Source organism: Hibiscus syriacus, unplaced genomic scaffold (genome assembly GCF_006381635.1).
Source record: "Hibiscus syriacus cultivar Baekdansim isolate YM2019G1 unplaced genomic scaffold, ASM638163v2 tig00110384_pilon, whole genome shotgun sequence".
In the NCBI taxonomy this organism is placed as follows: domain Eukaryota; kingdom Viridiplantae; phylum Streptophyta; class Magnoliopsida; order Malvales; family Malvaceae; genus Hibiscus; species Hibiscus syriacus.
In genome coordinates this window covers 7,123,574-7,148,475 of record NW_024062715.1, presented here as the reverse complement: position 1 = coordinate 7,148,475, position 24,902 = coordinate 7,123,574, and the positions used below count along the sequence as shown (strand labels likewise).

At 36.2% G+C, this 24,902-nt stretch overlaps 1 pseudogene; it reads right to left on the bottom strand.

The window, feature by feature from the left end:
• Positions 1–20,519: 20,519 nt before the first annotated feature.
• On the bottom strand, positions 20,520–23,301 carry LOC120122006 (annotated as a pseudogene).
• Positions 23,302–24,902: the final 1,601 nt, after the last annotated feature.

Genomic DNA, 24,902 nt, shown 5'->3' with positions numbered 1-24,902 from the left:
TTAAATAGTGAGGGTGGTCAGCATGATGAAGCTGACATTGGTGATGTTGAGCAAGGTGGTGATGAGCTAAGTACGCATAATGAGTCTGATGCAGTTGCAGGTACAACTGTTGAGACTGTCACAAATTATCATCCCATGCTCACGAGAAGCAAATGCGGTGTTTTCAAGCCGAAAACATTTTCTGTTGTTGGTAACTCAATGGAGCCAGTAAATGTTCATGAGGCTCTTCAATCACCACATTGGAGGAATGCTGTGCATGCAGAACTTGAAGCGTTGAAGGCGAATGACACGCGGTCTCTGGTTTCACTGCCTGAAGGGAGATCTGTGGTAGGTTGCAAGTGGCTGTTCAAGGTGAAAAAAAATCCAGATGGGTCAATTAGTCGATACAAAGCTCGACTTGTAGCAAGGGGATATTCCCAGGTGCCAGGCTATGATTTTAATGAAACTTTTAGCCCTGTTGTCAAGTTTGCTACACTTAATATAATACTGTCGTTGGCTGTAACAAGGGGCTGGTAGCTACGACAGGTTGATGTAAACAATGCTTTCCTACATGGGGATCTGCATGAAGAGGTTTTCATGCAACAGCCACCCAGATTTAAGCGAAAGGCAGCTGATGGCACTATGTTGGTATGTAAGCTTCAAAAGGCCTTGTATGGCCTGAAACAAGCCCCGCGTAGCTGGCATACAAAGTTGAAGGAATGTTTGCTGCAAATTGGTTTTAAAGAATCCAAGGCAGATACATCATTATTTATACGATATGTTTAAGGGATGCGTGTGTATATGTTAGTTTATGTTGATGACATAGTGCTAACAGGTGACTCAAGTGCTCAAATTGAAGAAGTTGTTAGGTTGTTGAGTGATAAGTTTGCTCTAAAAGACCTTGGTGAACTCAATTTTGTTTTTGGCATTGAGGTTAAATGATGTGGTGAGACTTTGATTCTTAGTCAACGTAAATTTATATTAGAATTGTTGATGAAAACTAAGATGCATGATGCGAGTGTTGTAGCTACACCCATGTTAGTTACATCGAAGCTTGCAGAGGATGCTGGTGAGTTGTTGTGTGATGCATATGAATATCGCAGTGTGGTAGGTGCATTATTGTATGCTTGCCATACGCGCCCGAATATTTCGTTTAGAGTAAATAGGGTGGCACAATATATGTATGAGCCTAGACATGAACACTTTGTGGTTGTTAAGCGAATTTTAAGGTACTTGGTCAGTACGCTTAATCATGGACTCGTTATAACACCAGCAGTTGCAGGGCTTCATGTTGTAGCCTTTGCGGATGTAAATTGGGGTGGTAATACCGAAGATAGAAAGTCCATCATAGGCAATTGTATCTTTGTTGGCGATAATTTAGTTATGTGGAGTTCCAAGAAGCAAAAATATGTGTCTCGATCCACCATGGAGGCTGAGTATATGAGTGTTGCTTATGCTACTGCTGAGACAACATGGGTGAGTGCACTGCTTGCAGACATGGGGGTTCAACAGCTGAAGGCTCCTGTGGTGTGGTGTGACAATAACAATGTTGTTGCTATAACAACAAATCCAGTTTATCATGCCAAGACAAAGCATGTGGAACTTGATGTTCACTTTGTAAGAGAAAAGGTTGCAGCTAAGCATGTACTGGTAAACTACGTGCCTGCTAGTCATCAAGTAGTCGATGGTCTCACCAAGCCTTTGCCAACAACACAGTTTGAGGTGTTTCGCGCAAAGCTTAATGTTCAGTCGTTTCTTGGGGGAGAGGAAAAAAGTAGGGGGAATGTTAGGCATAGCTGAGCTGCTCAAGTAGTTGTAACTGAAGTGATTCTTAGTACTGTTAGTAGTTAAGGTTGGTAATGCTGTTAGGCAGTTTCTTGATTCTGTTAGCTTTGTTAGTAGCAGTTAGTGTAGTCCATCAAGCTGTATATAACAACATACAAGGTTATGTAAACAAAAAGGGGTTTTTCATATATTGATTACAATTCATGAAGTTTCATAATATTCCAATATAATCCTTCCATTTTTTTTAATTCCATCCCGACAATGGCAATGCAATCTCACCTATGATATTAGAAATAATACCAAAATTTCATCATGTCAGAACCGTCTTTCGATTGGTCCGGAATTGGGCTTCGACTTAAAAAATAGAATAGGAGTCGCCACCGATCATTTATTTTTAAAATAAATGGGTTGATCGAATACCTTATTTCTTACCTGATACGTGTAGATGTGTCGGATTCGGGAGTCGGTTACAGTCAAGAAAGGGTTAGCACCCTTGAACTGGCCTTTCGGTACTACGTAATTTCCAGTTGTCTTTAATTAAGAAAGTTGTAGATTTAAATTAAAGGGTAAAATATCGATCCACAATTACTTACCTCTGATAAATTTGAATGAAGACCCTTAAGAAGAAAACGTTAGATTTGAAGTGATAAAGATAAATAAGATAAAAACAACTACAAAACCAAAAATAAGAAGAGACAATAAAAATAAACTAATGATAAATAGGATAAATAAAGGAAAAGAAATAAAAGGAAAAAATAAAAAACCATATACTAAATAAATAATATATATATATATATATCTGTGTGTGTGTGCACGTGAATAGTAATAAAAGAAAAAAACAAAAATAAAAACAAAGAAATGAAAAGTATATAAAAACAAAGAAGTAAAAATAAAATATGTATTAAATAAATAAAAGACAAAGGAAAAAAATAAACACCATAAAATAAAAAAAAGTAAATGAAATAAATAAAAAGAATATACATATACAACAACAACAACAACAAAACCCTATTCCCATATGCAATGGGGTAAGGGAGAGGTAGGGTAGTAGGCTGTCCACCAACGCCAGGTTGAGAGCAGCTTCCGTGGAAGACCTCCGGCCAATCAAAAAATTAATAATAAAGATAAAATGTAATGCATGCTTAAATAAATAAATAAAATACGTAGTTGAACAATCTTCATATGTAGTCCTCATATGCACGTCTGTAATGGGAAGTAATCTCTGCAAATAAACCCCTGCATAAAAATATTTGCATATAGACAGAAACGTAAGATCCGACCAAAAATATAAAGATGAAACATGATGAGCAGTATACACAGAATTCAACGATAGCAGGCTTCGAGAAGGGATAAAGTCAAATGGGTTAGAACCTAAACTAAGGGAACACTACTCCGCTACCTTAGTTCTAGGCCTTCATAAAATCCAATGCTAGAAACGTATAAAAAGTACAATTAATGAAATTACTACAAAGGCATATATATGTATATACGTTAAAAAACATACTAAAAATAATAGAAATAATAATAGCTCCATATATATATATAATAAAATCAAAATGACATATATAAGATATATATATATATAAGGGAATAAAAAATAAAAATATAATAATAGGGAAAATATAATATATAATAATAGTAGGGATTAAATTAGAACATAAGTAAAAATAAAGGATAAATTTGCAAAGAAAATTGAGGATTATATTCGATTTAGGACGAAAATGCACTTTTAAAACTCACGGGGACCAGAATGGGATTTAACCCATTTTCATTTAAAAACACGCGGATCCCTTAGGGGATCCGCACGGGTCGGGTCAGTATATAAGCCAATGTTTTGGTTTTAATTCTCATTTCTCTTCCTCTCGCACGAGAGAGGCCCCTTACTCCTCGTTTTTTCTCTGGTTGTTCTTGATATTCAAGAACAAGGGTCGTGGATTTCAATAAACCCACAATCCGGCCACCGTGTGCCGCCTCACCGCTGCCGTTGATTGGTGCCAGCTGCCGGTCATCGGCGGAAAAATAAAAAAAAATTGGTCACTCGAAAGCCCTTCATCTTCTCGTTTTGAAAATCAAAATTGTTTCTTCAGAAAATTAGCCTCGAGGGGTAGATCTAAGATCAAAGTTTCGAAAACAAAACCCCTTTGTGGTCCTCGGCCGTTCGGTTTAAAACCAAAAAAAGAAAAAAACAACAACAACATGCAAGCAACGTAAACTGAATCAAAGGTAAAATAATCAATACCTTTTCCTTTATTTCTTTCTTTCGAAGAGTACAAGTGCTTCTAGCTGTCGATTTTTCTTTGTATTTTTTTGTGCGTAATCCTCTGTGTGTTACAAATGTTTTGATTACACTTATTTATAGTAGACATAACTCCTATTTTTAGGAGTTTTATCCTAAGTAAAATACTAATACTATTACTGTGTTTGTTGATGTTGATGCGGGTGTCGTTCACCGGACGTTTCAGGGCCGTTGGAAGTGAGAGACGTGCGACCGTGGGTTTGTACGTGTTGGTTGCGGGCATTGCGGCGCTGGACGAGGGTCTGCTAGGGTTTGGCTTGGAAGTTGATTTGAACTTGGGTTTGGGTCTTAGTTGGGCCATACGTGAATTTGTTGGGCTCTTTGGTCTTGGGCCTGTGAAATAACATGTAAATGTGAATATATATGTATACAATTATATTATATAATATTATATAAATAACGGTGGACGAAATTAAATGTCTTCAGTTGCCCCTCTTTGCTCATTTTTATGTAACGAAAATGGAGCAAAGATTAAAAGACGAATTTCGTCCATATCAAATGCCCTCTGTCGTAGAGTTGAAACCCGATATCAGGAATGATTTATCAATTTGGACTGGAAGATGAAATGACTCCCTCGTTGTGAGGTCGAGTTGAACTGGAAACTTCTGAGCACGATATCATTCATCGTGAAGTTGAAATCGAACTCAAAGCTTTTGGCAAGTGACTTCTGGATCGTCTTTTGGCTCAAGATACTTCGTCCTGAAGATGAAACTTGTCGTGAAGATGAAACTTGTCCTGAAGACTTCGGTTTTGCTGTGTTACAGATGACTCATTCGTCGTGAAGTTGAGTCAATCTGTTGGGGTACAATACCCTTCGTTGTGGAGTTAGAATCATATATGACCCATTCGTCGTGAAGTTGAGCCGAGGAATTGGATATCCTTCGTCGTGAAGTTGAAATCCAATGTAAGCTGCTTGTTTCAAGGCCAATATCCTTCACCGTGAAGTTGAAATTGACTCTGAAACTGGAAAGTTTATTGGCAGACACTCCTTCTTCGAGTTGAATATCCTTCACTGTGAAGTTGAAATCCAATCTAGAGATGGATGTTGCTTGTGTGCATGATTCCCTTCGTCGTGAAGTTGAAACCGCGGGTGGCCCTTTCGTCGTGAAGTTAAGCCTGGAATTGGATATCCTTCGTCGTGAAGTTGAAATCCAAGTAAGTTGTATTGTTTTGAGTCCAATATCCTCCGCCGTGAAGTTGAAATTGGCTCTAAAACTGGGAAATTGTTTGTTGACAGCCAGCCGCCCCTTCGCTGTGAAGTTGATCTTGTGTTGTCTCGAGTCTAATATCCTTCGTTGTGATGTTGAAATTGACTCTGAATGAAACTGAAAAGTTGTTTGTTGACAGTCAGTCGCCCCTTCTCTGTGAAGTTGAGCTTGTGTTGTCTCGAGTCTAATATCATTCGTTGTGAAGTTAAAATTGACTCTGAATGAAACTGAAAAGCTGTTTGTTGACAGTCAGTCGCCCCCTTCGCTGTGAAGTTGAGCTTGTGTTATCTTGAGTTCAATATCCTTCGCTGTTAAGTTGAAATTGACTCTGAATGAAACTGAAAAGTTGTTTGTTGACAGTTAGTCGCCCTTTCGTTGTGAAGTTGTGCTTGTGTTGTCTTGAGTCCAATATTATTCGCTGTGAAGTTGAAATTTACTCTAGCTAAAACCTACAAAGTTATGCATATATGTGATGTTATGGATGCAATGCTCTTAGGTATGCCTAAAATGCATATGCAACATATGTTATATTGGGCTCTGGAGAGAAATATCGATCTCAGGTCGCCTGTCTAGAGTCTCGATTATGGGATCTTGAAGTTTTAATTCCCGATCTTGAATTTTCAAATGTGTAACTATGATATTCTTTGTTCCTTGATTTGGGAAATGCTTCTCGACCATCTCAAGTATGTGCATGAGCCTTGATCGGTTTTCGGGTACCTGTACTTTTCAATGAATCTTTGTACAATAATATGCGATTATCTTTTACAGAAGTAAACAAATCATTAGGTTTAAATTCAATCTAAGATGCTCAAAGGGAATTGATTTAGAGAAAAGATTGATTTTATTCATGAGAGAAAAAGAACAAATAGTACATGACAAACATTTTGGGCAATGAATACATGATGAAGTGTGAATGAATGTCTTAGATCTCGAAAATATGGGCGCTTCTGAGCTGAAAAAGCCGTTAGGTGACTTTGAATGCAATATTTGTCAAGAAATCTTCGAAAACGCAAAAACTTTCTAGAGAGTACAACTCTTCTCTGACTTGTTGAGTTTGTAGAAGATTCAGATGTCGGGATGCCGGGATGTTTCCACTGTTAATATCCAAATCGCCCTCTTCGGGTTTTCATCTTGGACCTATCCTTGGTTGCAAGACACCCTTTGCGGATTTTCATCTTGAACCCACCTTATTTTTCTCTTCTCTTTTTCTTTTGTTATTTTTTCTCTTTTTTCTATTTTTTTCAATTTAGGGCGTCCTTTTGGGTTTTCACCCTAAACGTTTTTTCCGACTTAGGACGCCATCTCGGGTTTTCATCCAAAGCGAAGTATTTATTGACTGCATCCGAATTGATGAGATGTGGCAGTTCAGGTCCGTCCATTTCAGCCAGAACAAGGGCATCTCCAGAAAATGTATTTTTCACGACATAAGGTCATTCCCAATTTGGCGTCCATTTTCCTCGGAAGTCTTTCTGGACTGGCCAAATTCTCTTTAGCACCAGATCTCCTTCGCGGAATATTCTCGGGTGCACCTTTTTTATCATGTGCTCGGATCATTCGTTTCTGATAGATTTGACCATGGTGAATGGCTTTCAGTCTCTTTTCATCTATTAGGTTCAACTGATCATATCAGGATTGCACCCACTCTACATCATCCAGTTTGACTTCTGCTAGGACCCGGAGTAACATAATCTCTACTTCAATGGGTAGCATTGCTTCCATTCCATAAGCTAGTGAAAATGGAGTTGCCCTAGTCGAGGTTCATACCGAGGTTCGGTAAGCGAACAAAACAAAAAGCAATTTTTCATGTCAGTCTTTATAGGTCTCGGTTGTTTTCTCCACTATCTTCTTAATGTTTTTATTTGTTGCTTCTACTGCGTCGTTCATATTTGGTCTGTAAGCAGTAGAGTTGTAATGCTTTATGTTGAATTGATCACAAGCAACATTCATCATTTTGTTATTCAAGTTTGTGGCGTTATCGGTGATGATCCTTTCAGGTAGACCATACCGATATATGATCTATTTCTTCAGAAACTTGCAAATAGTGGATTGAGTGATACTGGCATATGATGCAGCCTCTACCCATTTGGTGAAATAATCAATTGCTACGAGAATGAAACGGTGACCATTCGAAGCATTCGGATGGATTTGCCCGATAACATCCATGCCCTACACAGAGAAGGGCCATGGTGACGTCATTACATAAAGTGGATGAGGTGGAACATTGATTTTATCTCCGTAAATTTGACATTTATGACATCTTCTAGCATAGTTGATATAGCCCCTTTCTAGTGTGGACCAAAAATATATGTATCTTATTATTTATCTTGACATCGTATGTTCATTCGCATTTTCTCCACAAACTCTGTCATGTACTTCTTCCACTATCATTTTTGCCTTTTCAGCATCGACACACCTTAACAGAACTTGATTATGGCTTTTCTTGTACAAGACCTCTCCGTCAAGGACGTATCCAGCTGTCATCCTTTTAATGGTTCTTTTATCGGTTTCGGTGGCCTCCTCTGGATAACTTCGATGTTTGATATATTACAGAATGTCGTAGTACTAAGGCTTAGTGTCTTTCACTTCTTCAATTTGGTAGCAATGAGCTGGGTACTCATACGACTGCATGTCAATTGGCATCATCTCAGATTCCCCGTCAGCCTTAAATGCAGCTGCCAAGGTAACTAAAGCGTCAGCCATTTGATTTTATTCTCTAGGCACGTAATGGAAGGTGACTTCATCGAATTCTTCGAGTAGATCCAGTATTAGCTTCCGGTATTCCATCAGCTTTGTATCCTTGGTTTCCCATTCTCCGCGGAACTGATAGATCACTAATACTGAATCTCCGTATATCCACAAGGTCTTTATGATTTGCCCTAGTGCAGCTCGAATTCCCAAGACACGGGCTACATACTCTGCCATGTTATTGGTGCAATCGAAGTTCAGTCTACTGGTAAATATGTAGTATTTCCCTTCTGAAGAGATCGGGATTGCTTCGATGCCATGTTCTAATGCATTTGATACCCCATCGAAATACATTCTCAAGGAACTGTCTGTTGAAGTACTTGTTTTTTCTAAAGATATAGCCATCAAGTCTTCGTCTGGGAAATCAAAGTCCAATGGATCATAATTATCATTGGTTCTACTTGACAAGAACTCCGATATGACACTTCCTTTGATTACTTTATGGATCACGTACTCGATGTCAAATTCAGGCAAGAGCATTTGCCATCGCGCTAATCTTCCAGACAGAGCAGGTACACCCATCATGTACTTTAAAGGATCTAACTTGGAGATCATCCAAGTGGTATGATACAACATATATTGTCGGAGTCTTTTTGTAGCCCAGACTAGAGCATAGTAAACCTTCTCGATAGGAAGATATCTGACCTCGCAATCGGTGAACTTCTTGCTCAGATAGTAGATGGCTCTTTCCTTTCTTCCAGATTCGTCATGTTGACCCAGGACACCCCCCATTGAGTTCTCGAATATGGATAGATACAAGAACAGAGGTTTGCATGTGATAGGGGACATCAGGACAAGAGTTCGAGACAAATACTCCTTTACTTTTTCGAATGCAATCTGACAGTTTTCATCTCAAGCTCTAGAGTTATTCTTTCGGAGAAGACGGAAGATTGGATTACACTTTTTGGTTAACTGAGATATGAACTGTGCTATGTAATTCAATCTACCCAGAAAACCTCGAATCTCCTTCTGTGTTCATGGAGGAGGCAGATTTTGGATAACCTTAACTTTATCAGGATCAACCTCGATGTCTTTTCTGCTGACCACGAAGCCTAATAGCTTTCCAGATGTTATCCCGAAGGTACACTTGCTAGGGTTCAATCGTAGCTGGAACTTCCTCAATCTCTAGAAGAGGTTTCTCAAATTCTCTAAATTTTCATTCTCGGTTTGTGCCTTGACAATCATGTCGTCGATATAAACCTCAATTTCTTTGTGCATCATGTCGTGGAACAGGGTCACCATAGCTCTCTGATATGTTGTCCCAGCATTCTTCAGTCCGAAGGGCATCACCTTGTAACAGAAAGTTCCCCATATTGTGATGAACGTGGTCTTCTCCATGACTTCAGGATGCATCTTGATCTGGTTATATCCCGAAAATCCATCAATGAATGAAAAGAAAACGTTCCCGGCTGTATTGTCTACCAACGTGTCAATGTGAGGTAGAGGAAAGTTGTCTTTAGGGCTCGCCTTGTTAAGGTCCTGGTAATCGATGCACATATGAACCTTCCCGTCTTTCTTCGGAATTGGCATTATGTTGGCCACCCACTCCGGATACTTGGCCACTTGAAGGAAACCGGCATCGAATTGCTTATTGACTTCTTCTTTAATTTTAAGGAGCATCTCAGGTCGCATCCTTCTCAGTTTATGTTGCACGGGTTTGCACTCTAGTTTAATTGGCAGTTTATGAACTACCATATATGTGTCTAGTCCCGACATGTCTTGATACGACCAGGCGAACACATCTATGTACTCCTGAAGTAAGACTATCAGGTTTTGTCTTGCTTCAATCGAGAGAGTTGTGTCGATTTTAACCTCATTTCTATCCTCGTCAGTGCCCAGATTCAAGATTTCAATATTCTACTCATGTGGCAGTATTTGTTTTTCTTATCTTTCTACCATTATCAACAATTCGGTGGGTAAGTCGCACTCCTCTTCAGTGTCGCATTCATCAAATTTCCCAAGATAAATGATCGATTCAAAATCCACCTTCGGATCAGGATCATCAGTGCCTGCATTATCGTTATCTGAGGTCCATAATGAACAAAGAAGATATGTGTGTGTGTGAGGAAATACCCCACACGAAACAGTCAAAGAATTAAATTTGAAAGAGAATAGGATAGAGTACTGGAATGAAGAAAATAGACAATGAAAAAAAGAAATGAAATAAAAAAACTTGTTTGCCATGAAAAGGGAAAGAATGCATCTTTTATTGAACTTAAACAAAATATTTATTCACCCTTACAAAATATCATCGATTGCCCAAGGTATAGGAAAATAGGGATAGTTCGAATATTATTCTCAAAGATTCTTGTAAACCACAGGTAATTCTTCCACCGACCAGCTGCTAGACATGAACTCAGGTGGCAGAGGGCATATCTAGATCTATCTTTGTTGTCAACATCTACTGTGGTTACGGCATTGATGCTCAGATCTTCCAGAGCCACTTATAAATTGGATGAGGTAATTTTAAACACATAACCACCTGACTTGAATGTATGGTAAAGCGACGGGAATGTCATGGGCTCATATTGAAGTTCACTTCCAGTCAACCTGGCTAATATTCTCTCCCGGTTCTTCTGGACTTCCTTCATTTTTTCATGGTAACTAGGCTGAAAACCGAGCCCAAACTGGTCTAATTTTGAAATATGAAGGAATGGACTAATCCTTCATTGCAGTTGCTTCCCAAACCCCTTTCCGATCTTGGCACCTCGACCTAGTGTTTGTTTGATCTCCATCTTTGTGCACTTGGAGAGTCAGGGTCTAAGAATCTTCTTTTCTTCTTCCACAAATGTGGCATTCACAAACTCCAAGGAGCAGAATAAACATTCTACCGCTTCCTCGTCTATTTCGATGTATGGGGCCTCCATGGTCACACTTGCCACAATATCTTCCTCAACATTGATAATTACTAAGGCCACCACATCAATAGCAAATTTGACCTTTTGATGCAGCGTGGATAGTACTGTATCAGCTTGATGAATCTATGGTATTCCCAAAAGACAGTTATAGGAAGGCATGATATCAATCACTAGAAACTCAACATCGTAGGTGGCTGGTCCGATGTTTAGCGACACCTCGATCTTGCCAATTACCTCTCTTTTGGTCCCATCGAATGCTCGGACCACATTCTGGCAGGTTCTCATATGTGAGGTATCTATTGGCAGCCTTTTCAGTGTAACCAAAGGCATCATATTCAGGGCTGAGCCGTTATCGATCAATATACTTGGTAAGGCATGACCCTTACAATAGGTAGTGATGTGTAATGCCTTAGTTCGGCCTTTTCCTTCGGATGGAATCTCATCATCTGAAAATGAGATGAGATTATCAGCTTGAATATTATTCACTAGTCGATTCATCTTGTTAATTGGTATGTTTTACGGCACGAACGTTTGATTTAGGACTTTCAATAGTACTTCTCGGTATGCCTCCGAGTCTCTAGCAGCCACAATATCTATCCGGAATACTTTATTCCATGAGTCGATTACCTCTTTGATCATGTTCTTGTAGTTATCACCATGGTACACAAACTCTGATGCAGATAATCCGTATATAGCTGGGACGAACTGACGTGCCCAATATTGTCTAAGTGCCAAAAGCGAAGAGTATCCAACTCCACCCCATAGTCCAAGTAGAGTAATAATATCATAATCCCAACATCGAAAAAGAACGTCACCGAGGAACAACTAGGGGGCTCTCCAGGTAATATCACAGTCTTAAAGATGAGTGAAGACCTTCATCCACTTTTCCTTTGTAGCGCCTTCATGCCATTTCATAGTGATGAACTCTCCCAACGGTGAATATGTGGTGCTAAATCGGCGGTATACAACCTCGTTAGTCTTCTAGAAGTGGCTGTGAATCTAGACTTGAAGGAGCTGAACACACTCAATGAACCTTCATCCACTAGTTTTTCTGCAATGATTAAGAGACCGAAAGGTCTCGACTAAGATGGTCGGTGCTGGGTTAACTCACCTTGGAAGTTCTTCAAATAGTTCCACCACGGCTGCATCGATGCACTCTAGGGTTTTCAAAAAGATAATCAAACCGTACATACCCAGTACAAAAAGGTCTATAGTCTTCCATTCATCAGGGTGGTTCTTCATCAGTTGCTTTATGTGGATCCACTCAATTCCTTCCCCGCTACCTTTGTGTTGGAGTCGATTAGTCACCCATTTTTCATCAACCCCAACAATCTTGGCCAGTTTGTTCTTGAAAGACTGACTCTTGATGTGTTTGATATATACCCTCTCTAGTTTGTTGCTTTCGCAGTGCAGTAGTGTAGTATACTCTTCGATAGTAGGCACCATGTCCTCCCGATTAAAGGTAAAACAACTATATCCCGGGTTCCAGAATTGAATCAATGCTCGGAGCAAGGGCTTATCAGTCTTGACATGAAGTAAGAGGGCAATATCACCATATCGTTGGCTGAACTTCTGCTTTCTGTCATTCTTCCAACTGTCTCAAATGTTCTGCAGCTCTTGGACATCGTTTTGTTTCAGGCTGACAGAGGCGTAGCTAACCAGCTCTGACACATGGTTCCCCTGAAGACTATCTCTCTTCTCTTTCTGAGTCTTCTTGGACCATAGTCGTGCCTCGACGTTTTCAATCTCTTGTATTACAACACTTTTATCCATTAATTTAGATTATTTTGTGTGTAACAAATGCTTTTTAGGGATCAATAGCCTCTTGTTATAATGCAAATGCTAAAAAACAAACACAAAGGCAAAAAAGTTAGTAAAATAAAAATAAATAAATAAATAAAAATGACAAAAGGGAAAAAAACACAAAAAAAACATGGTTAGGATAAAAATATCCTAGGTTTTAGAATGTGTTTTCGAGGTAGGCTCTAATTCTCCATAATCTCCCGGTTTAGGTTCTAAAAATGGTACCCGAGTTCTTCTTGCCGGTGCCCCATTGGGCTTGCCAGACCCTTAGTCTTAAACCCATCACTAGCTTGTGTGGACTAAGTTAAACTCGAGAGGACACATTCCCTTATGCTCGCTTGGTGAATAAATTCACACGAATACATAAGGTATACGAATCCCGAAGGCTACTTGCTAGGTCCGCACGGTGAATAAATTCACATGAAGGCGTTGCTTTTACCCCCACTTAAAATAAGGTTTGGAGCTCGGGTATAGAGCCTTAGAGGAAAAACGAGTTTAGAAGGCTGAAATCATTAAAAAATGGTTAGTACAACTATTTACTTGAAATATAATCAAAAGTAAGCAATAAGGATCGAAATGTTACCTTAAAATTTAAACCTACCCTTTTCTTTAAAAAGACAACTGGAAATTACCTTAGTCTGACTCACTAACCAGTCTCCCCAGCGGAGTCGCCAACCTGTCGGAACCGTCTTTCGGTTGGGCCCAAATTGGACTTCGACTTAGAAAAATGGATTAGGAGTCGCCATCAATCATTTATTTTTAAAACAAATGGGTTGATCGGATACCTTATTTCTTACCTGATCTGCGTCTTACCAAAGATGTGTCGGATTCGGGAGTCGGTTACAGTCAAGGAAGGGTTAGCACCCTTGAACTGCCCTTTTGGTACTATGTAATTTCCAGTTGTCTTTAATTAAGAAAGTTGTAGATTTAAATTAAAGGGTAAAATATCGATCCACAATTACTTACCTCTGATAAATTTGAATGAAGACCCTTAAGAAGAAAACGTTAGATTTGGAGTGATGAAAATAAATAAGATAAAAACAACTACAAAACCAAAAATAAGAAGAGACAATAAAAATAAGAGAAAATAACTTCAGTGACAAAAAATGCCTTATAATATATGATTTTAACAAACTTTTTTTAGATTTACGAAAATAACCAACAAATTCGCAACGCGAACTCCAATTTCACAACACAGTTTCCAAATTTGCAACTCAGTTTCGAAAATCGCAACGCGAATTTCTTTTTCGCAACGCGATTTTCCAAATTCGCAACGCTAATTACCGATATAGGTAAACAGTATTATCGCAACGCGATTTTCAAATTCGCAATGCTAATTACCGACATAGGTAAACACTAATATCACAACACGATTTTCAAATTCGCAACGTTATTTTCACAAATTGAATTTGCCAATTTCGCAACTCAATTATCGATATAGGTAAACACTGTAAAAAAATCCGAATTCGGCAATTTGAAAACTGAGTTACGAATTTGGTAAATGAATTGAACAAAAACGAACTAGGGTATGTTCATGTTCGTTCATTTGTTCGTTCGTTCATTTAACTTTAACCAAACAAATGAACTATCGAAATGATTTTTTCTTTAAGAGGCGAGATTTTACATTTCGCAACACGAATTTGTCAAATTCGCAACTCAGTTTTCAAATTGGTGAATTAGGAATTTTGTCCGGATTTTTTCTACCGTGTTTACCTATATCGGTAATTAAGTTGCGAAATTGGCAAACTCGATTTATGAAATTCGCGTTGCGAAAACGAAATTCGTGTTGCGATAGTTGTGTTTACCAATGTCGGTAATTAGCGTTGCTAATTTGAAAATCGCGTTGCGATAATAGTGTTACCTATATCAGTAATTAGCGTTGCAGATTTGAAAATCACGTTGCGAATTTGGAAAATCGTATTGCGAATTTGAAAATCGCGTTGCGATAGTACTGTTTACCTAAATCGGTAATTAGCATTGCGAATTTGGAAAATCGCGTTGCGAATTTGGAAACTGAGTTGCGATTGTTTTTGGTTATTTTCGCAAATCCAAAAAAAGTTGGTTAAAATCGTATATTATAAGGCATTTTCGGTCACTGGAGTTATTTTTTCTAAAAATAAACTAATGATAAATAGTATAAATAAAGGAAAAGAAATAAAGGGAAAAAATAAAAAAAAGCATATACTAAATAAATAATATATATATATATATATATGCGTGAATAGTAATAAAAGAAAAAAACAAACATAAAAACAAAGAAATAAAAATAAAACATGTATTAAATAAATAAATGACAAAGGAAAAAAATAAACACCATAAAATAAAAATAAATAAAGTAAATGAAATAAATAAAAAGAATATACATATAATAATAATAAAAGAAAAAAATAAAAATAAAAACATATATATGTATATACGTTAAAAATAATAGAAATAATAATAGCTACAAATATATATATATATATATATATATAAAATAAAATCAAAATGACGTATATAAGATATATATATATATATAAGGGAATAAAATATAAAAATATAATAATAGGGAAAATATAATATATAATAATAGTAGGGATAAAATTAGAACATAAGTAAAAATAAGGGATAAATTTGCAAAGAAAATTGAGGATTATATTCGATATAGGACGAAAATGCACTTTTAAACTCACGGGAACCAGAATGGGATTTAACCCATTTTCATTTAAAAACACGCAGATCCCCTAGGGGATCCGTACGGGTCGGGTCAGTATATAAGTCAATGTTTTGGCTTTATTTCTCTTCCTCTCGCACGAGAGAGCCCCCTTACCCCTCGTTTTTTCTTTGGTTGTTCTTGATATTCAAGAACAAGGGTCGTGGGTTTTAATAAACCCAGAATCCGACCACCGTGTGCCGCCTCGTCGTCGGCGGCTGCCGGTCATCGGCGGCAAAATAAAAAAAAATTTGGTCACTCGAAAGCCCTTCATCTCTTTGTTTTGAAAATCAAAATTGTTTATTCAGAAAAATAGCCTCGAGGGGTAGATCTAAGATCAAAGTTTCGAAAATAAAACCCCTTTGTGGTCCTCGACTGTTCGGTTTAAAACCAAAAAAGAAAAAAAAAACAACAACATGCAAGCAACACAAACCAAATCAAAGGTAAAATAATCACTTCCTTTTCCTTTATTTCTTTCTTTAAAAGAGTACAAGTGCTTATAGCTGTCGATTTTGCTTTGTATTTTTTTTGTGCGTAATCCTCTGTGTTACAAATGTTTTGATTACACTTATTTATAGTATACATAACTCCTATTTTTAGGAGTTTTATCCTAAGTAAAAATACTAATACTACTATTACGTTTGTTGATGTTGATATGGGTGCCGTTCGTTGGATGTTTCGGGGCCGTTGGAAGTGAGAGACGTGCGGCCGTGGGTTTGTACGTGTTGGTTGCGGGCATTACGGCGTTGGACGAGGGTCTGCTAGAGTTTGGCTTGGAAGCTGATTTGCACGTGAGTTTGGGTCTTGGCTGGGCCACACGTGAATTTGCTGGGCTCTTTGGTCTTGGGCCTGTGAAATAACATGTACATGTGTATATATATATGTATATAATTATATTATATAATATTATATAAATAATGGTGGATGAAATTAAATGTCTTCACATCCTCTGACATATTCTGAGACTCTCGAACATTTAGCAAATAATTCGAGATCTTAGAAGTTGAAACGATACATTTTGAGAATTTTAGGTTTTTTTCTCTAATTCATTTGAAAATTGCATTTTTATTTTAAAAATTCCACATTTTAATATGGAGCTAAATGAACAAGACAGTTTGTTATAGAGCGTGAAGTTGAAACATGGCATGGTTTGTAATGGGGCTTTTGACATGATATCATTGTCTTCGGGATTAGACTTGTCTAGTTTTTTGAAGGGGAGAATAAGGTGAATAGAAAGGAGAAGAAGTATACAACATTAACAGAGTTGGAACGAGTGATTAGGGGTGTTCAAAAGTTCGGTTAACCGATAAAAAGTTTGGTTCAATTAATTTTCATTTATTCACATAAAACAAATTAAAATTAAACGGTGATGTGGTATGTTTTGATTGGTCACCGATTTTTTTTAACGGGGTTGACTTTGTTAGGTAAATGGAGTAATGTTTTAAACTTCAAGGGGACAAAATATCTCGAAAATATATTTTAGGGAGCAACTCAATACAAATGATATACTTTAGGGAGCAATGGTACATTTAAGCCTATATTATAATCATTCCAAATATTAAAGAAAGATATTAATTTTATATTAAATAAATATAATTATTTATATATCAAATTTACAAATGCGAATAATTGTTGGATTAATAATAGTATTATTAAGATTGAATTAAATTAAATTTTCGTGAATAAAATTACATAAAATAAAAAAAATTCACTCTTCTTCAAAATTAACTCAATAGTTTTGAGATTTCTCTCTCTAAATTATATTAATTTTAAATAAGACATTAGTCTTGTTTACTCGTAATTAAAAGTTGATATCATCTCTAATACAATTAACAGTTAAACGTAATCATAGGGTAGATCGCGTCCAAATTCCAAAAATCATTTATCTCAATTGTTAGAGATGAAAAAACCAACTCTCTACACTTTGTTAATGGTGATGGTGGATGAACAAGAGTCCAACAAAACCCCTGTGATAGTGAACCCTAGTAAATAAATCCAAATCAATGGCACGGCAGAACATTGGGACTGAGAAGCCGTCACAGCCACCGCCGATGACAGAGGCCTTCTCTTCTTGTAATTAGCCTTGAAACAGGCTTGCCTGAGTCTCTTTGTGTCAGATCCCATATTCATGTCCGGCATCTCTTCCAACATCTTTCTCTCCCTTTCCAATACCTCCACCGCTTCCCTCACTTTCCCTTCTCCTTCCACCTCCTCCCCCTCCTGCGACTCCTGCATTATCGATTCATATTTCCATTCAGTAATAGACACATGATTTTATATTAAAGGCGGGCTTATAAAATTTAAAGACGAAAACAAATAATCAATAGAAAATATATAAAATAAAACCTAAATGGTACCTGAATGTTGTTGATGAGAGATCGGAGGCTCTTAAGTTTCCGGTGCGGACACCGCCGGATTCCAAGCTCCCTGCACCTCTTCTTCAACAACGTTAATCCAACTTTAAGCTCTCTGGCAGCTTGAGTTATAGGCATATAGAAGTACTGTGAGATTAGCTTCCTAGACAAATACTTTGCCCTAGTTTTGAGTTGTTCTTCCCTTTTATCACCTGAAACAATCGCTTTCTTCATCATTTGTTCTTCAACATTCATATAATGATTCTGAACCACTGGCTTGTCGCATTTGAGTGGCTCGAATAAGAAACCAAGTTCATCTCAGAATCCATTCGCATTTTCTGCAACAAAATATATACATTAAGATTGATGATTGAATACATTTAATGAATTGCATTTAAGAAAAAAAAAGATCCAACCTTGAGATAAACTTGAACATTTTTCAATGACTAATGAAGCATATAAAGGATCAGTCCACAAAGTGTTGGTCATCAACAATGGAACTTGACTGTAAAAACGTTGTTGCATGCAAAACTCATGACACTGCAAACCCAACATATCGCAGTACACAGCTGACAGGACTTCCACTATAAAATCATTTTAAACAGAAAATTCATGAGAAAGAAAACAAAGTTACTCACAATTCAGAGAAGAAGAGATTACCTTTAATATTCTACGGGAAGTTGTGATTGGAAGGGAGATGAGTGTTCTTCTTTGGCGATTACTTCAGACTCGATCCAGTCACTTGCCATTTTTTTTTGTCGAGATTGAGAAGAAGACTCCAAATTGAGAACGTGGTGGTAAAAAAACAAATGAAAAGAAGAAGATAATGGAGATTAGGTTTTTGGAAATGTGAAGAGGTGTTAATGGAGGTATATATAGGGGGAAGAAGTGAAGCATATAATTGCATTGGAAGATTGTGCGCCGTCAATGCATATATAACTTGTCATGCACATGCATGAATCATGATGATGACCATGGCCTTGCTTATTTATTACTTGTCGTGTGGAGTTCTGAGACTCACTAGGTTTCATAATTTCATGGTAGCCTTCTCTAATATTGGATTTAAAATATTTTATCTTTATATATATATATATGTGTGTGAAATTTAATAAATTGATGAATTAAAATACTTTAATACTTATTGTTACATTTTAATAACTTTTTATTGGATAAATATAAATTTGTTACGAGTTACAAATAGGTCTAGTTTCAATGTAACTCCTATTAACATTAAAAGCCTAAAAAGTGGGAAATAGAGCACATATATATCATTATTATTTATTAATTCGTAAATTCTGCAATTAATGGAATAATTTCTTTGAATCGTATGGATGAGAAGTTAATGGCATATTTAAGAGAGAAAAATGTATATACTCGGAACGTATGTAACTGCTAATTAAGAGCAAATTATTTGATCTCCATATCTATTAATTTTTCTTATATGAATATATAATTAATTGAACTCATAATATAATTTTTATACTTATTATTATTATTTCTTTGAACAATGACAACTGAATTTTATTAATAATGAAAGGAATCAAAATTACATCGCATTTAGAATGACTAATATCAAAACCCAATAACCTTCATATAAACTCTTTGTCTATGTCGAATGAGACGTTTGACGAAATGATAAAGGAGTGGAGAGCGAACGAAATAATCTAGTAAGCTACTTCGCTACACAATTCTGATTACATCGACAAACAACATTTTACCAAAAAAGGGATCTAACTATATGTGACTACCGACTAACTAATCATTATTAATTTAAGATTGTAAAATCTAAATATATAGTAATGGGATCCGGAAGAGGAAATAATGATGATTAAGGAGAATCATTGAGAAGCAGTGTGTGTTTGTGGGGATTTGGATGATCATAAATGAAGAAATTTGGGTTTACGAAACGTAAAAAACTTTGGTTTAGATAATAACCAATTCCCAAGTCCAATTATGAGCAAAGGAGAGTGCATTTTGGGATTAGGAAGTTTCCCATATGCAATCCACGTATCAACCATGCATGCAGTCTTTTTTTTTGTCTTACCCACTAGTCACTTCTGGTCAGGTAGGTTTATTATTTGGTTTTAACCGAATTAATTGATCGAGTTAAATTTAACTTGTTTAATCGACCAATTAATGAAATGTTAGATTGGTTAAAAAAGTTTAAATTTCAATTACTAGTTAATTGGGTTTGAAATTGATTAATTAACTAAATTAACTAAAAGTATTCAATCTATATATATTATTTTTCTTTTGATTAAGCTATATATAGTATTAAAGTTGAACAATGTCGAAATGACGAATTATGTATAGCTTATTTGGTTTTAAATCCCCAATATTTTTGAAATCGTTACAACTAAGTCAGTGCCCCTCCCAAATTTACAAGTTTAATTCTAAAATGAAATTTTGAGTTATAGTTTTTTTTGGTTTAATTACGTTTTAAGACTTTAATTATAAAATTAGTGAAATTAAACAATAACTTCTTTAAATTTTACAATTTATTCAATTTCAAAGATCCTATTTATTTCAAAGTTGAACAACTTGTCCCCTAGTTTAATTCTAACTCAAACTTATACCTGAACTCAAATTCGTTATGAATTAAGATTCAACTATTCTTTAACCACGTTGAGCCAAAAAAAACTTTAAAGACCCAAACAAAATTTAACCCAAATAAAAAAAATATCTCTATTAAACTCAAATTAATCCAACACAAAATGTTACCAAAATATTCAATTAATTCGACTTTTGCTAATTCGGTTCAATCGATGACCGAATTAACTGTTTGAACAACCTTAATTCTACCCTTGGGCCTTCATATATTATAACTTGTTTGATTTAAAAAAAATCCTATATATTCTAATAACTGGGTTCTTTCATGGATACAAACCACTATCAAAATCCAAATGAATGTTAACGCTAACCATAAAACGAAAGCACGATCTTAAGCTGAAACAAACTATATCTTAACCACTTGGATTTTTAGCAAAGAGGATCAAAACAGTAGAACTCGATGCACAAACATGGCAACAACAAAGAGAAACCCAATCAAGTATCCATAAAGGGCACAAGTACAAATGGCCAAGCATCCTGCCAAAAGGTCAACAGCATTAATACTGCACAAACCATTTACTTAAAAATAAAAGAAGGCCTAGTAGCACGGAGTATAACAACATGTAAGAAAAATAACAAAAAGCCAATCCATCTTCCACATGGGGCATTAAAAAATGTCAACGAAAACTCGGACAGAAGCAATGAAAATTTCTGCTGATAATGGATGAATCACAGAAATGCAAGCATTCAGAGACCAAAAGACCATAAAGAGCGTGTCAAGGAAGCATGAGACTCCTTCGAATCAAATCTCAAAAACAGCATTTTAGGAAAACAAACATAGTAGAAGATTTGTGCCAAGTTTCACACTTCAAAGGTTAGGACTGAACGATAATATAGTTCTTACCCTACAAAACAATGAAGAGAGAACATCCTGTAAACGAGGAAAAAAAATGAAGACTTCAAGCTTCACCATAAAAGCAGCAACCCCTGTTCATCAGCTGCAATCAAAGTATGCTTCCATTAGCAAAACGATAATTAGAAAAAGTGGAAAAGAAGAGATATTAGCAAAGCCCAAAGGACAAGAAAAGCGGATCCACATACAACAAAAAGTCATCTCATCCAGAACGACCTCCAGTTCCACAACGCTCATATGGTCCAGAACGATCACGATTATATCTTTCACTACCATACCCCCCTCGATTATCTGCATCCCTGCTACGCCCACCAAACCGATCACCGTTTCGATCAGGACCATGGGCGACCACCATCACTGCCACCACCATAACGATCCCCCTTACCACCATACTTATCCCCCCTAGCCCCATCACTAGGACACTCCCTAGCAAAATGTCCAGGTTTCCCACACTTAAAACACTCCCCACCATTGGATCCATGACTGCCATCATAGCCCCGTTTACGATCACGGTCCTGATCACGTCCATTATCACGGCTACGGTCACCATCATAATCTCTCCCTGACCCTTGTTGAGGCTTAGCTCTATCAACAGTTACATTCCGCCCATCCAAATCCATTCCATTCATTGCTTCAATAGCTTCTTCCATTGCAGCTTTCTCATAAAAAGTGACAATTCCAAATCCACGAGAACGGCCAGAAAACCTGTCAACAGCTACCTGAGTCAAACAAAAGTTTTCCGAGTCAAATCAAGTTGATGATTAACTAAAACATCTAAAAATTAGTGAGAAGTGCAAGCCAACCCAAGAAAGAACAATACAAAACCAAAATGTATTCAAAAAATAACGAAGCACATGAGAGAGTATGATTATTTGTGCTTTAAACAAATAATGCTATTATGATTACCAGTTTGTTCCATAAAACATATTACTGTCACCTAAAGCACTTAATTGTTTCAGCTTTTGAATTGCCTCCAATCTAAATTGGAGAATAACCTGACATCCGGAGGTAGAAAGAATAGTTTTCATAAGGGAGATCGGTCAACAACGTGCAAAAAAAGACACTAGAAAAGCTTATGAATTAATGAAAACTACATTATTGAATAACTGCAACAATGAATAAAATCAATGTTTGACCGGGATCAGATTTGATACCGGGATCAGATTTGATGGTGATAAATTGATAATCAGTAACTCGAGAATTTTATTTTGTTTTAAAGAATATAAGATGTCCAGAAGTGAGAGTTTCATGATTAATTACCTTAGCCTCAAGAAGATTTCCAAACTTGTCAAATGCATCTTTTAGGCCTCTATCAGATGTTGACCATGAAAGGTTACCAATAAAACAACGGTACTCGTCTTCCGGCATACTGTAAGCTGCATTGTTTAAAGCAAGGGAATACCAAAAATAAGTTAATTATCCAAAAGCAAAATCATGCAAAATTGGTTTGAGATATCTTCTTGAAAAAACATGCCATCACTATATCGGCATTGAGAAATGGGATAGTAACTAACTCTGCCCCTAGCAAACTCTTAAAAGTAAAAACATGCCTTTAAGCTGTTATAGAAATTCTTGTTTTCAATTTTTATCTATTCGAAAGCATTTTTGAATACACAAACACACTTTTTGACCCTTGCTTCAAGGCAGAAACAACCTCGAAAAAGCAAGCTTGGGCTACAAATGCTACAAATCTCCACAATAATCATGGTAAATAGCATTCCACAATCAGATTCTTCACTTCAAAACAAAACCCTTTCCTAAACCCCAAGTTAGTAAGCAGTACACGCAAATTCAAAATTTGCCTCCGTAACTAAGGCTTTCCGAAAAAACCCACAGAAACAGAATAAATAAATTTATATAACTCTTAAACAATCAAATATAATTCCAGAAGTTACCTAAATATCCAATAACCCATTAAAGACAACAGGTAGCATTTAAAATCATTAGAACAAAAAATCCATTATTCAGATCAGAAGCCAAGAAGCAATTAATCAAAAGCTAATCGACGGAAAACACAATTATAATATTGTAGAATACAAGCAGATTTAATCGAAAGCACTTGGAATCAATAGCAGAGAAAGAGAGAGGAAGTACCCAAAAAAAAAGCAGAGGCGAAAAAAAAGAAAACTCGAAAAGAGTAGTTAATTTTGCTATCTTTCGAAAGAAACTCTACAAATACATAATAAAAAGGGTGAACTACATAGTTGGTCAATAATGTTTGAGTAAATTTTTATTTTCTATACTAAAGTTTCAATAGTAATAAATAGGTCACTTGACCTAACATTATCGATTAGTTACAAAATGATCACTCAACGTTAACAGCCGTTAACATGCGTGACTAAAAACACAGTTGACATGTTAATTGCTTACATGGATGGTGTTGACTGGATTGATTGTCACATTGGTGACCCACATCTTCTCTTTTAAATAAAAACTTAATCTCTAAACTTAAATTAAGGTTTTTCATTAATTTCTCTTCTTGAAAATTTTTGTCTTTAAATTACATCAGAAATTCTATGAAGATTCCATGGATGTTCTATTTTGCAACTGTGTATTCCAGCTAAGGTGGCTACTGCTTGGACGAATGAAAAATGGTGGGAGGAGGTTCTATAGTTGCCGAAATTATGGGAAGACGATGACAAAAAAGTATCATTTTTCTTTTGGATGGATCCTCCCATGGTGCCTTAAGAAAGATTTATGTACTTAGGGTTGCTGAAAAAACTGTGAAAAGCATAGAGAGTGGAAGAAATGAGAGGTCTTTTTGGATTTTTGCCTTGCTTTTATGTCTATATAAATTTTGGTTTAACAAATAAAAAATGCTTTGGTTTTATATTTATGTTAGTGAAACGATGCTTTGATGAAGTTTTAGTGACCCATTGTGTAGTTTACTCTTTTTCTCTCTTTAAGCCAAGTTTTAAACTCTGCTTATTTATTTTTCAATGACGAAAGAATAGAGGGTCTGAGAGAAATTTTTCTTTCATTTTCTCTCCCTCCAAACATTTTTTCTCTCACTTTCTATTTAGCACACTACTTTTAACTTGTAAAAAAATTTGTTTATTATACATATATTTTTCTAGTTTCCCGGAGAAAATGAAGTAGAAGTGTACAAGGAAGAAATATTTATGCTTCTAAGATACTCTCTCTATTTCTCTCTTTCAGTTTTTGTTTTATCGGTCTGTGTATATATAATTTTGGTTCATCAAAGACAAAAACTTTATTTGGAATCAGGCCACTCTAGTTTACTTCTTCAATGCACTTTCTTTAACTACTTTCTTTTATATTCCATTTTCTTGTAAAAAGGTAAAAATTTTCTTCTTTATTTTTTGTGGCTAATTTGTCGGTCTTGAAACGATCAACCGAAAACCGCCAAGAGGGGGTGAATTAACCTTTAAAAATCTTTGGTGTGGATGCAATAAAAAGATAGAAAAAATTTACACAACGATATATAATGGTTCGACTTCTCAACCAAGTCTACATCTACTACCTTAGCTCCACATGTAATACCTCAATTTTTGGTTAGTGATCAAAATGTAAATTTTGAATGTTTAGTGGACACCGTATAAAATTAGGAAAAGTACAGGGAACTAAGTGGTAGTTTTACCAAAAAGAATTTTTATTCTATAAAATGATAGTTTACTCTTGAGAATAAGGTTTTATTGAAATCAATTTCTTCATATGAGAATGGTGTTAAAACTAGAAAGTGTTAAAGTTCGTTAAAA